This window comes from Phaenicophaeus curvirostris, chromosome 9 (genome assembly GCF_032191515.1).
Source record: "Phaenicophaeus curvirostris isolate KB17595 chromosome 9, BPBGC_Pcur_1.0, whole genome shotgun sequence".
NCBI lineage: Eukaryota > Metazoa > Chordata > Aves > Cuculiformes > Cuculidae > Phaenicophaeus > Phaenicophaeus curvirostris.
This window is the reverse complement of record NC_091400.1, coordinates 26,749,031-26,760,185: the sequence shown is the minus strand read 5'-3', so window position 1 is coordinate 26,760,185 and position 11,155 is coordinate 26,749,031.

The window sequence follows — 11,155 nt, the reverse complement described above, 5'->3', positions numbered from 1 at the left end:
CATGTCCCCATTCTCCTCAGTGGCCACAAAGATGCACCTACCATACAAGGACAGGCTGAGAGAGTTGGGGTTGCTCATCCTAGAGAAGAGAAGGCTTTGGGGAGACCTTAAAGCAGCCTTCAAGTACTTCAAGGGGGCTACAGGAAAGCTGGGGAAGGGCTCTTTATCACAGAGTGCAGGGATAGGATGAGAGGGAATGGTTTCAAGCTGAAAGAGGGGAGATTTATATGAGATACTAAGAAGGAGTTTTTTTCCTGTGAGGGTGGTGAGGCACCCAAGTTGCCCAGAGAAGTTGTGGCTGCCCCATCTCTAGAAGTGTTCAAGGCCAGGTTGGATGAGGCTTTGAGCAATCTGATCCGGTGGGAGGTGTCCCTGCCCATGGCAGGGGGCTGGAATTGGATGGGCTTTAAGGTCCCTTGCAACCCAAACCATTCTATCATTCAACAGTTTTTTACTTAGGCCATTCCAAGAAGCACTGCAACATGGCTCTCATCCTCTGATACCACAGTGAAAGGTACTGCCATCTCAGTAACTCTGACAGGACATCTATTTCTCTCTGATTCTGAAACCACCGTTTCCACAGGGCTCTAGTGAGAGAGTGCCCTTAACTGCAAAGCAATGTTAGTGTCAGAAAACAGTATTTCAGTAGCTGAGCAACAGGTTTCTCAGTTCAAATACTTGTGTTTTAGCCTCACAGTTGATACCATCATAGGTATCATTCTTAGCAACCCAGGACATGGGTCACAATCCCATACAACGCACACTTCATGTAGAAAATAAAGATTATATACCTTCCTCACCCCATCAAGTTTATTGTCTAAAAGTTCACTTTCAAATTTGGACAGTTTGCAGTTGTCAGGATTTATAAGTCGTCCTATTTACATCCTTTCTAAATTCTTCTTGTTTTGGGCTGGCTTTGAATACTTAGAAGCTGGATAAAAAGGCATTTTATCCTTCCGACTGTAGAGGGTTGCCAAGTGTGGCTCTTTGTTGTACGGCTGACAGAAATGTATTAAAAAAAAAAAAAAGAGGCTGCAGAGAGACTGTTGTTGGTCTCTTCTCCCAAGTGACAGGTCAAGAGGGAATGGCCTTATGCTGCATCAGGGGAAGCTTATATTGGACATTGGGGAAAAATTCTTCACAGAAAGGCTTATCAAGTACTGGCAGAGGCTTCCCAGGGAGGTCGTTGAGTCACCATCCCTGGAGGTGTTTAAAAGGCAGGTGGAGGAGGCGCTTGGGGACATGATTTAGTAGTTGACAGGTACAGCTGCAGTCAATGATAGCCAAGGTCTTTTCCAATCTACTGATTCTGTGAAAATAGGCTGAAGAGATCATCAGTGTAAGTTTAATAAAGCGAGAAGAGTTTCTCTAGAGCTAATCCAGCCTCAACAGTCTAATATAAAGCACAAATAGCAGTAAAAAGTGGGGGTTTTTTGTAGGGAAACACGTCTTTAATTATCACAGTCCTGGCAGCAGCAAGGTTCTGCTGGAGCCACACGACAGGAATTCTACGTACCTGGCTCGCAAATCAAAGCGAATGCTGCAAGAGTCACGTCAGCATAGCAAAAAGCTAGTACATTTTCCAAGTACTGATATCACCTCACTGTGTATAGAGATGTCAGAATCTTGTGATACTGGACTACAAAGCTGGCCTCACACAGTGGATGGTTGGCACATTACCTACGAAAACTTTTTTGGCAAAGAACTTGGCTCTCAAGATTATGATTCACCTGAAACCAGGCGTAAATAGCAGGACCAGTGGCTGGGAAGAATGGAAAGGGATTCATCCCTCTTTACAGTGAACTCTTCCTCCCCCTCCTTCTGGGTTTGTTTGGGTTTGTTTGTTTTTAAGCTTACACAAAGAGCAGATGCAGATTTAGTACCAAAGATTTTTTTAACTACTTCCAGGAAAATTTTGACCAACTCTTGCCAAGGAAGCTTTCAGACCCACTTTCATTTAGGCTACTACAATACATACTTAGTCATAATCCATCAGAACTCTGACTGAAAAGCACAGAATTCACAGCAATACCAGCCCAAGTCGGTTCTGTGATGCTGACTGTAACTCAGACAATAAGTAGATCTGTACAAACACCCTTTTTAACTTCATCAGGCTTGAGTCAAGTCTTAGGTATGCTCTAGAACAGTGTGACAGCAGCTCAGGTTAAACTGTCTCACGACACAAAGAGAGTTAAAACCTGAAAGGAGAGCTGAAAGGGTGCCTCTGAGTCCATTATTATTTGGTATTTTCATTTATGGAGTCATATGCGATTTTCTACTGTTAGTTTGTCCTGGAAGCAATTATCACCTACATCAGTAATAGGAAACGTTATGATAGCACAGTTGCAGTATGTGTTCAATTATATGAATTTGTGCTTCTTTCCTCCCACAAAGAATCTGCTCTCAGTATTATCAGCCAACCTGAGCATTCTACCTTGTTATGAATCATTACCCTCAGCCACTAAGAAAATGAACATGACATGTATGTGAAAGAAGTTGCCAAGGGGAACTTATGCAAAACATGGTTTACCCACAATGTAAAAACAATTAACTTCCCTCAACTTTTAGACTTCACTGTGACTTCCATGTGTGTACAAGACAATGATTCAGAAAGAGACAAAAATCTGAGACTACATCATTGGATAGCACAAGCTCTCCCATGTACAGTTCCATAATGTACATTTCCTGCATAGACCGTGGGACACTTACAGCTTTTCCACCTATTAGAAAAACAGAAAGGAAAATCCATACCCTTCCACACATTGCCATGCCTCAAGGGTCACACAGAAGGAAACTGCACCTCTAATGCAGTTCCTTCAGAAGCTGCAGTACTTTAAAACTGTACTACACTTGCCCTGGGGCACCCTTTCAATTGGTATAATTGATTTTTATAAAGCTTTTCAGATGTGTAAAGTTAATGACATGCATAAGCACTTACTCAGGATACACAATTGAAATGAAGGAGTTAAGAGTATGTCAGGTCACTACTAAAAGTTAATGAAATTTAAAAATATTTTTCCAGTGTAGTATTTGCTTGCAACTCCATGGAATTGTACATTCATAAACCTCTTAAGTTTCACGTATTTTAAAGCCAAGGTTAGTACTGACAGATGAGCTGAGCTGCAAACTGTATTGTTACTAGTCCTCCTGTGATTTGATGTAGAAAGTAGTATTCTGGTACAGCAAAACCTTACAAAGAGGAGGAAGGACAGCCCTGAGAAAGATGCACAAAAGTTTGAAACAGAAATTAAAGGTTCTGTTTGGGGTTTTTCCTTCCATGATTTCTCTATGACCTTGGGAAAATTACTTAATCTTCCCCTATCTCGGTACTCCTACCTGTAAAATAAAGATAATATGTTCTTCATCGTTGTGAGGTGACTCTCAGCTAGTTTTTGCAGTTTATTACAAGATTCACAACTGGAAATATAAATTTCTTTTTTCCACTGGTCACATTTTCTTGCTTTGCTGGATAGTTATCAAAAAGTCTAAACTATACTCTCATATATGTAGTCACAGATTGTAACTGAGGTGGAGCAGAAATGCTGAGTAATTAATTTTCTCCACAGTGGTTACTCAACAGAGATATAGCAAGTTACAGACACCCATCAAACTGACTTCAGTTACCACTTACAGATATATTTTGTTTTGTAACATAAGTCAAGTAGAAGCAAGCACTTTAATGGTAAAATTTAACTAATAAAAAAATCTATCATGGAACGGTGTACGTTCTTTGATCAAAGAGCCCGATATGTAATAATGTATTCCCCCAAAGAAGCTGAACCTTAAAAACCATTGGATCAAATTTGCTGCTATACTACATAAATAAAAAGGCAAACTATCTGTGGAGAAAGTACTGAAACAGATCTATTGGGAGAAGCCACTAATTATCAGATGATTTAAGAGGGATCCTTAAAAGAAAGCTACGGCCTCATAGACAAGGTTTGCCCCTCAAAGTCCACAAAGTCAAACAGATAGTAAAATCAGTTTTAGGGTTTTCTGCTCTAATGGGACAAAAATCATCCATGGAAGAAGGGAGTCATCCAGGGAACAAGGGCAACATTAACAGGATGAAACACACAAAACTGAACCAACAAGTTTGCTACATAATCCACAACGCCAGAAAGCAGACCTCCACTTACCTTTTCCAAGGACCTGGTATGAAACAGCTCTTTCTTACCTTACTTTTCTTTGCGACCTTGATGTCTTGAGCATTCGTAAGCCCACGTCTCAGCTCCCTTCTACCAGGTAGATCCCGTGGTCAAAAAATTCCTTGTCACTTACCCCAGAGACAGTCCTGGAGCACTTCAGCTTTCAAGCTCTCACAGCATATCACCATCTTCTAGTTCTCACTAGTTCACCCTTCTAGTACTCCTTTTCAAGCAGTTCCCAATGCCCTCAGGTGCCAAAATGAGCATTAATCATACACAGCCCTCTCATAGTTTTTAAAGAAGCCATGCATGCTTCCACCTTAGCATGTAAACAGATAGAATCTGGGTTTATAATAATCCTCCAACTGTTATTTAAAAATATGAACCCTTTTGATGCTGCTGTCCTCAGCTGAAGTCTCTGACTAACAGAAGCACGTGGCAGAACTCTTAATGCATATTGATACAACTTATTTGAAGTGCTGCCTTCCAGATGCACTGGTTAAAACTCACTTTCTGCTGCTCCTCAGTGAAGTAAGTAGAAAACTTAATCTGATGAAGGACAAGGTTGAGGTAGTAGCACCAGACAGCTCCATGGTTGATCACATTCACTGCATAGATTCCTTACGGAAATCATTCCTCTGAAAAAGAAAAAAAAAACACATTAATCTTTCAGGCCCTGCATCATTAGGTTCAGTCAGATGGGAAATAAGTTTCATGTAGTAAAAGCTGTTCTCTTTGGGCACTGCAATAACCATTTATTCTGACTGAAGGAATTAGAAACATGAAAACTCCATTGAATATCATGTGAAACTTCATTTCAGTCATTAACACCCACTTTAATTCTTGCTTTACTCCGAATTCTTACAGCAGAGGGTGGCCAGGGGCAAAGGAAGCAAACAAGAAAACACAATTCACAATGACCACTAGCACTGCATCAAAATAAAGTAATTATAAGCAAGCTATAGAATCCTGAAGGGCTGCAAAATGACTTCATATGAAACATGCCTCTTCTCCTTCCTCTGGTGGGCCTCTATCAGAAAAGGAACTTAAGAGTTACCATCGTGTGTCAGATTTCTCCTTGCTTCTTTCACTGATGGACTCAATCCTCCTTGACTTTCTTCCCACATACAGGAGCCAGACCATAGTGACTTCAGAGCCAGGGCTAAGGAGGCCACAGCACACGTTACAGAACTGCATCTTGCAGCTTCCCTCCATTGTGCTGCTTAGTGGAACACGTCTGACCGCAAATGTGTGTGACCCTAAACGCTTGTGACCACAAACGCGTGTGACTGCAAATGCATGTGATCCTAAACACGTGGGACGCCAAACATGCATCGTCCCAATCGTGTGTGATCCTAAACATGTGACCCTAAACGCATGTGACCCCAGACACTTGTGATCCCAAATGCATGTCACCCCAAACGCGTGTGATCCCAATCGCGTGTGACCCTAAATGTGTGTGACCCCAAACATGGGTGATCCTAAACCCATGTGATCCCAATCACGTGTGACCCCAATCACGTGTGACCCCAAATGCGTATGATACTAAATGCATGTGATCCCAACCTTGTGTGACTCCAAACATGTGTGATCCCAAACGTGTGTTACTCCAAACACGTGATCCCAAACATGTGTGACCCTAAACACGTGTTATCCCAAACCTGTGTGCCCCCAAATGCGCGTGCCCACAAATATGGGTGATCCTAAATGCGTTTGACCCCAAACACAGGTGCCCCCAAACACATGTGATCCTAAACCCGTGTGTCCCCAAACCTGTGTGCCCCGAAACGCATGTGCCCCCAAACACGGGCAACCCCAAATGTGTGTGACCCCAAAGCTGGGTGACCCCAAGCACAGGTGACTCCAAACACGTGTGATCCTAAACTGTGTGACCCCAAACCCGTATGTCCCCAAACCTGTGCAAGTTTGCAGACGACACTAAGCTGGGTGGAAGTGTGGATCTGCTGGAGGGTAGGGAGGCTCTGCAAAGGGATCTGAACAGGCTGGACCGCTGGGCAGAGTCCAATGGCATGAGGTTTAACAAGGCCAAATGCCGGGTCCTGCACTTGAGGCACAACAACCCTATGCAGTGCTACAGACTAGGAGAAGTCTGTCTAGAAAGCTGCCTGGAGGAGAGGGACCTGGGGGTGTTGGTTGACAGGGACTGAACATGAGCCAGCAGTGGCCCAGGTGGCCAAGAAGGCCAATGGCATCTTGGCTTGTATCAGAAACGGCGTGACCAGCAGGTCCAGGGAGGTTATTCTCCCTCTGGACTCGGCACTGGTGAGACCGCTCCTCGAATCCTGTGTTCAGTTCTGGGCCCCTCACCACAAGAAGGATGTTGAGGCTCTGGAGCGAGTCCAGAGAAGAGCAACAAAGCTGGTGAAGGGGCTGGAGAACAGGCCTTATGAGGAACGGCTGAGAGAGCTGGGGTTGTTTAGCCTGGAGAAGAGGAGGCTGAGGGGAGACCTCATTGCTCTCTACAACTACCTGAAAGGAGGTTGTAGAGAGGAGGGTGCTGGCCTCTTCTCCCAAGTGACAGGGGACAGGACAAGAGGGAATGGCCTCAAGCTCCGCCAGGGGAGATTTAGGCTGGACATTGGGAAAAAATTCTTCACAGAAAGGATCATTGGCCACTGAAACAGGCTGCCCAGGGAGGTGGTTGAGTCACCTTCCCTGGAGGTGTTTAAGGCACGGGTGGACGAGGTGCTAAGGGGCATGGGTTAGTGTTTGATAGGAACGGTTGGACTCGATGATCCGGTGGGTCTCTTCCAACCTGGTGATTCTATGATTCTGTGTGTCCCCAAATGCGTGTGACCCCAAACCTGTGTGATCCCAAACATGGGTGATCCTAAGCCTGTGTGTCCCCAAACCTGTGTGCCCCCCGACGCGCGTGCCCCCAAGGGCGCGCCCCCCCCTCCCCGGCCTTGGCCCTACGGGTGCGCGCGTTCCCGCGTGCGCGCGCCCCCCCCGCCCCCGTCCCAGTGCCGGCGGCGGTGCGGGTCCCGCCCCTGAGGGCGCGGCGCGCGGTGCCGGCGGCTGCGGGGCGGCGGGCGCGCACGGTTTGTGGCGGCGGGCGGGGGCGGGGAGCGGGCGGGAGCCGCTTGGGAAGCGACCCCGCAGCTTTAAAGAGGGGGAAACGTTGCGGGGAAAAGGCTTGACTGGGGAGGCAGGAAGGAGGAGGGGAGCGGCCCGGCTGGAATCTGGCTTTGGGGAGTCCGATCCGAGAGGAAATCTTGCCTTGAGGAGATCTGATTACCTGCTTCTAAAACCGCTCGCTTAATTTTTCAAACCGCGGCTTTTGGCCCCGCTCGGGCGCTGCCGCCGAGCTCGCCTCCCCCCCGAGGTCTGCGGTAAAGCCGCCTGGAAATGGCAGTTCTCACGGTGGCAGGTGTCGAGCCTCGAAGACGTGGGAATGGGCACCCTCCATGCCTTCTCTGCCCAGAGAGGGTTCTGGGGGCTGGAGGTGTTTGAGGGCAGGTGGATGAGGGGCTTAGGGCTGTGCTTTGGTGGTGGATGGGGACACCCGGGCTCGTTGGTCTCATAGATCCTTTCCAACCTAATAATTCCATGATCCTTGCGCATCTGGGTCCGTGCGTGGTGTAGCGAGCCTTGAGGAATCAGAAATCGCATCTGCGGCGCAGGATCCCTCTCCCCGAGCCTTGCTGGGTGTTCATCACGCTGTGCCAGACCTCGGGAGGCCAGCCAGCACTGGGGACGGCCTGTGACACGGGTCTCACGGCTCAGTCCCTGCTCTGTGTGGAGCTGACACTGATCTGCACATGGTTCCTTAAGCCACTTGTGTGTGTTCAGGCTTCTTTGGGTTTTTTTTTCTTTTGCTGGTTTCTCCTGGACCGCCTGCAGCAAGGCACAAATTACAGTAGTCGCAGGACCACTGTAAACTTCCCTCCTTTCAGGACAGAGTTGGGGACGAATGATAAAAACCAGGACAGAATGCGTTTGTCAACCTTCTCTTTCTGGTTCAAGTACCTGCATCAGAAACTGAGCCCTGCATTTTAATCCGGTTGCTGCTATCAACTCATTCTGTGACCTAAAGCTGTAACTTAAGCACTGTGGCTACCTGAGTTAAAAAAAAAAAAGGAGGTGGTGGTAACAGCAGCAGGTGTTCGTTCTTTACCTTAAAAAGAGAGATTTGATATCTTGGTGACATTACTGCCGTAGAAGTGTTAAGTGTTAGGCACTGTAGTGGGTGCCTTTAAAAACAAAGATTGAAATGCTCGTGAGAACTTAGTGACATACACTTAACTCTTTTTGTAATGCAGGGGCAAAAAAGACTTTGTGAACAGTCTGGACAGGTATCTTTTCCTCTCCCCTTGGTATCTGTCTCTCCACAGGTACAGTTCTAGTTTAACGTAGTTACCAAAACTCTTCAAATCTTTCAGAGATCAAGTCTGATTACACCATGGTGTATAACTTGTTTTTTTGTGGTGGTGTAAAGAGTTCATGGCAGGAAAAAGAAAAAGCCACCTAGCGGGGGAAAAATGTGTGAAAAGATTTTATTTGGTAATGGGGAAAGTAGTTACAGTGAAGGATCTAGACAGTAAGCAGCAAATTTATCAATCAGTAAGGTGATACTGGCAGCAGCAAAGAGCTAAATAGAAAGCAGTTAGAGCTGCATTTCTGAAAGCATTGTGTTACAGAGAAAGGAGATAATATCCCATTATTATATTCCTCTAGCATATCTCCCCAGGAATATTGTCTCCCCAGGAATATTATATTCTATTGGGACCCACAAACCACATCACTAGAAAGGTGCTGACAAAGCAGAATTGGGTGAAGCAAAGTGTGGCAGAAAATTACCTTCTTAAGAAAGATCAAAACCAGGACTTAGGACAACTTGATGAAGGGACTAGAGCTCATCAGGGAAGGAAAAGGGATGGCAATGAGCTCTTTTGCATTGTCGAATAGTCTTGCTTTGGAAAGAATATTGAACTTGTGGGAAAAATCTTCTTGGTAATTATATTCAGTTTGACATTGGCAAGGTAGAAATTCAGAGCTAAAAAGCTTATATATCTCTGATGTGTCAGTTGAAAATCCTTTTGCAGTGATTAACCAATTTATAGTAACTATATATGCTGGTTTGTCCTGTGGATTGCAATGAAGACCTGTCCCCAAATACAGCCATTGCTTCGTCATTATTCCATGTGGAATATAATTAGCATTGGGTTAATTCAGAATCTTGGAAGACCCTAGGATTGCATATGTCAGACATCTGGTTTTAAGCTTGAGTTTTCTTCATGCATGCATCTAGGTGAGCAGTTTCACATGCTTCCAATCCATTCTCCTCACCTTTCTGCACTGTTGAGAAGATGTGGATAATCTTACTGAGGACAGTGCAGGAATCCATGGGACAAAAAAAGATATGTTTGTCATAAAGCTGAGTGCTGCCTTCTCATACTGCCACTCCCTCAGGTGAGGGAGACTGAAAGAAAGGCAGCTGGATTGAAAGGAATGTCTGTCCAGCTTGTTGCCGATCTTTCTGTCAGAGAAGAAATGATAGTTTATTCCTCTGTGGGGCAAGTCCTTCACTTACCTAAAGGAAAACATAAAAGGTTATTGAAACCATGACTTTCTATGTGTCTTTACATGCCTAAAATGCATAGTCTGTTGCAGATCAGAAGTTAAACTCTCAAGCAATCTACTTCTGAAGTGCTTAATGATAGAGATGATACAACCTTGCTGCTGCAGTAACAATAGTTCAAGGCTCTTCTATGAATGCATCTACCACTGCAGCTAAAATATAATTGATGAGTTACATGGCTGGCTTAATGAAGTAGTAGCAACTTAAACAATTGGAATTTCCATTACTTGTTTCCTTCTACCTTTATTTAGCATTGACACTAGTGGTTTTTATTTCAATCAAGTAATGGCTGTGCGCTCCCAAGCATGTGGCTGGAGCTTTCCAAAAGCCAGTTCACTGTAACACAACGTGGTGTCCTAGCATATGTGAATTGTTTCCGCTAGTGTAACGTCTCTGATGTAGCTGTGGAAGGACTGCTCTGCTCAGGCTTCGGGGCATTTGCTGGAGGTGGCAGCACTCTCCTCTACTGTGGAGCCTGGTGCCCATCCAACTTCCTCACAACTGTTCCCATCAGTCAGCTGTGATGGCTCACAGGGTGCTCCGGGCAATTCTGTGGTTTGATATCTGTGGAGAAAATTTCACTCTGCTCCTGGAATATGTTTTTTTTTCTTTTAAATATCTCTCCTTAAACCAGTGACCTCGTCTGACTCAGCACGGCTTCTGTCTGAAGGGAGGGAATTATAAGCAAGTCATAGATTTTTGAGATAACCAGATGACATAGGGAAGAAGGCACACCAAGAGAAACAACATACTGTTATTTCGGCAAAAGGAAAATGATTATTGGAACAGTCTGACAGGCAGTTAGGTAAAGCAACTAAAACCTAATTAAATATCACAAGCTTCTGAAAACAAGTGGATTGTTTTTATATACACACAGGCTACTTCATCCTCAGGTTTCCCAGAGGGCATTTATGCTGGTAGCCTTGATGGCACTGCTGTACCAATCCAGTTCCTGGGTTTGCTCTGGATGGTTGACACTGTGAAAACTCCTGTGTCTCTCACCTTTTAAAACAGGGCAGGGTTGAAAAAGGCTTCTGGGTGGATCACCAGCTTTCTTATGTAGAAGCTGATTGTGTTAAAAGGTTCTAGAAGACAAGTGAGACCTATGCTAAGAGTATTGCCAGCAAATGAAGTTGTGACTACACCGTGAGCTGCTTTACTGTTTGCACTTCATTATTAGGCACAGAGATTTCTCCACGCAGGCAGTGTTAACAGATTCGGGAAGAAAAGGACATGAATAAGTCTGGAGCAAGAAAACTGTGGAATATTTTTTCTCCAAAATTCACCTATTATAGTGCAGGCCCATGAAAGAGCTGCGTTCCTATTGTATTGAAGGGGAATGTTGGCCAGGACACTGCCATATCCTGAACTGCAGAATTATAGAATACTAGGTTGGAAGGAACCT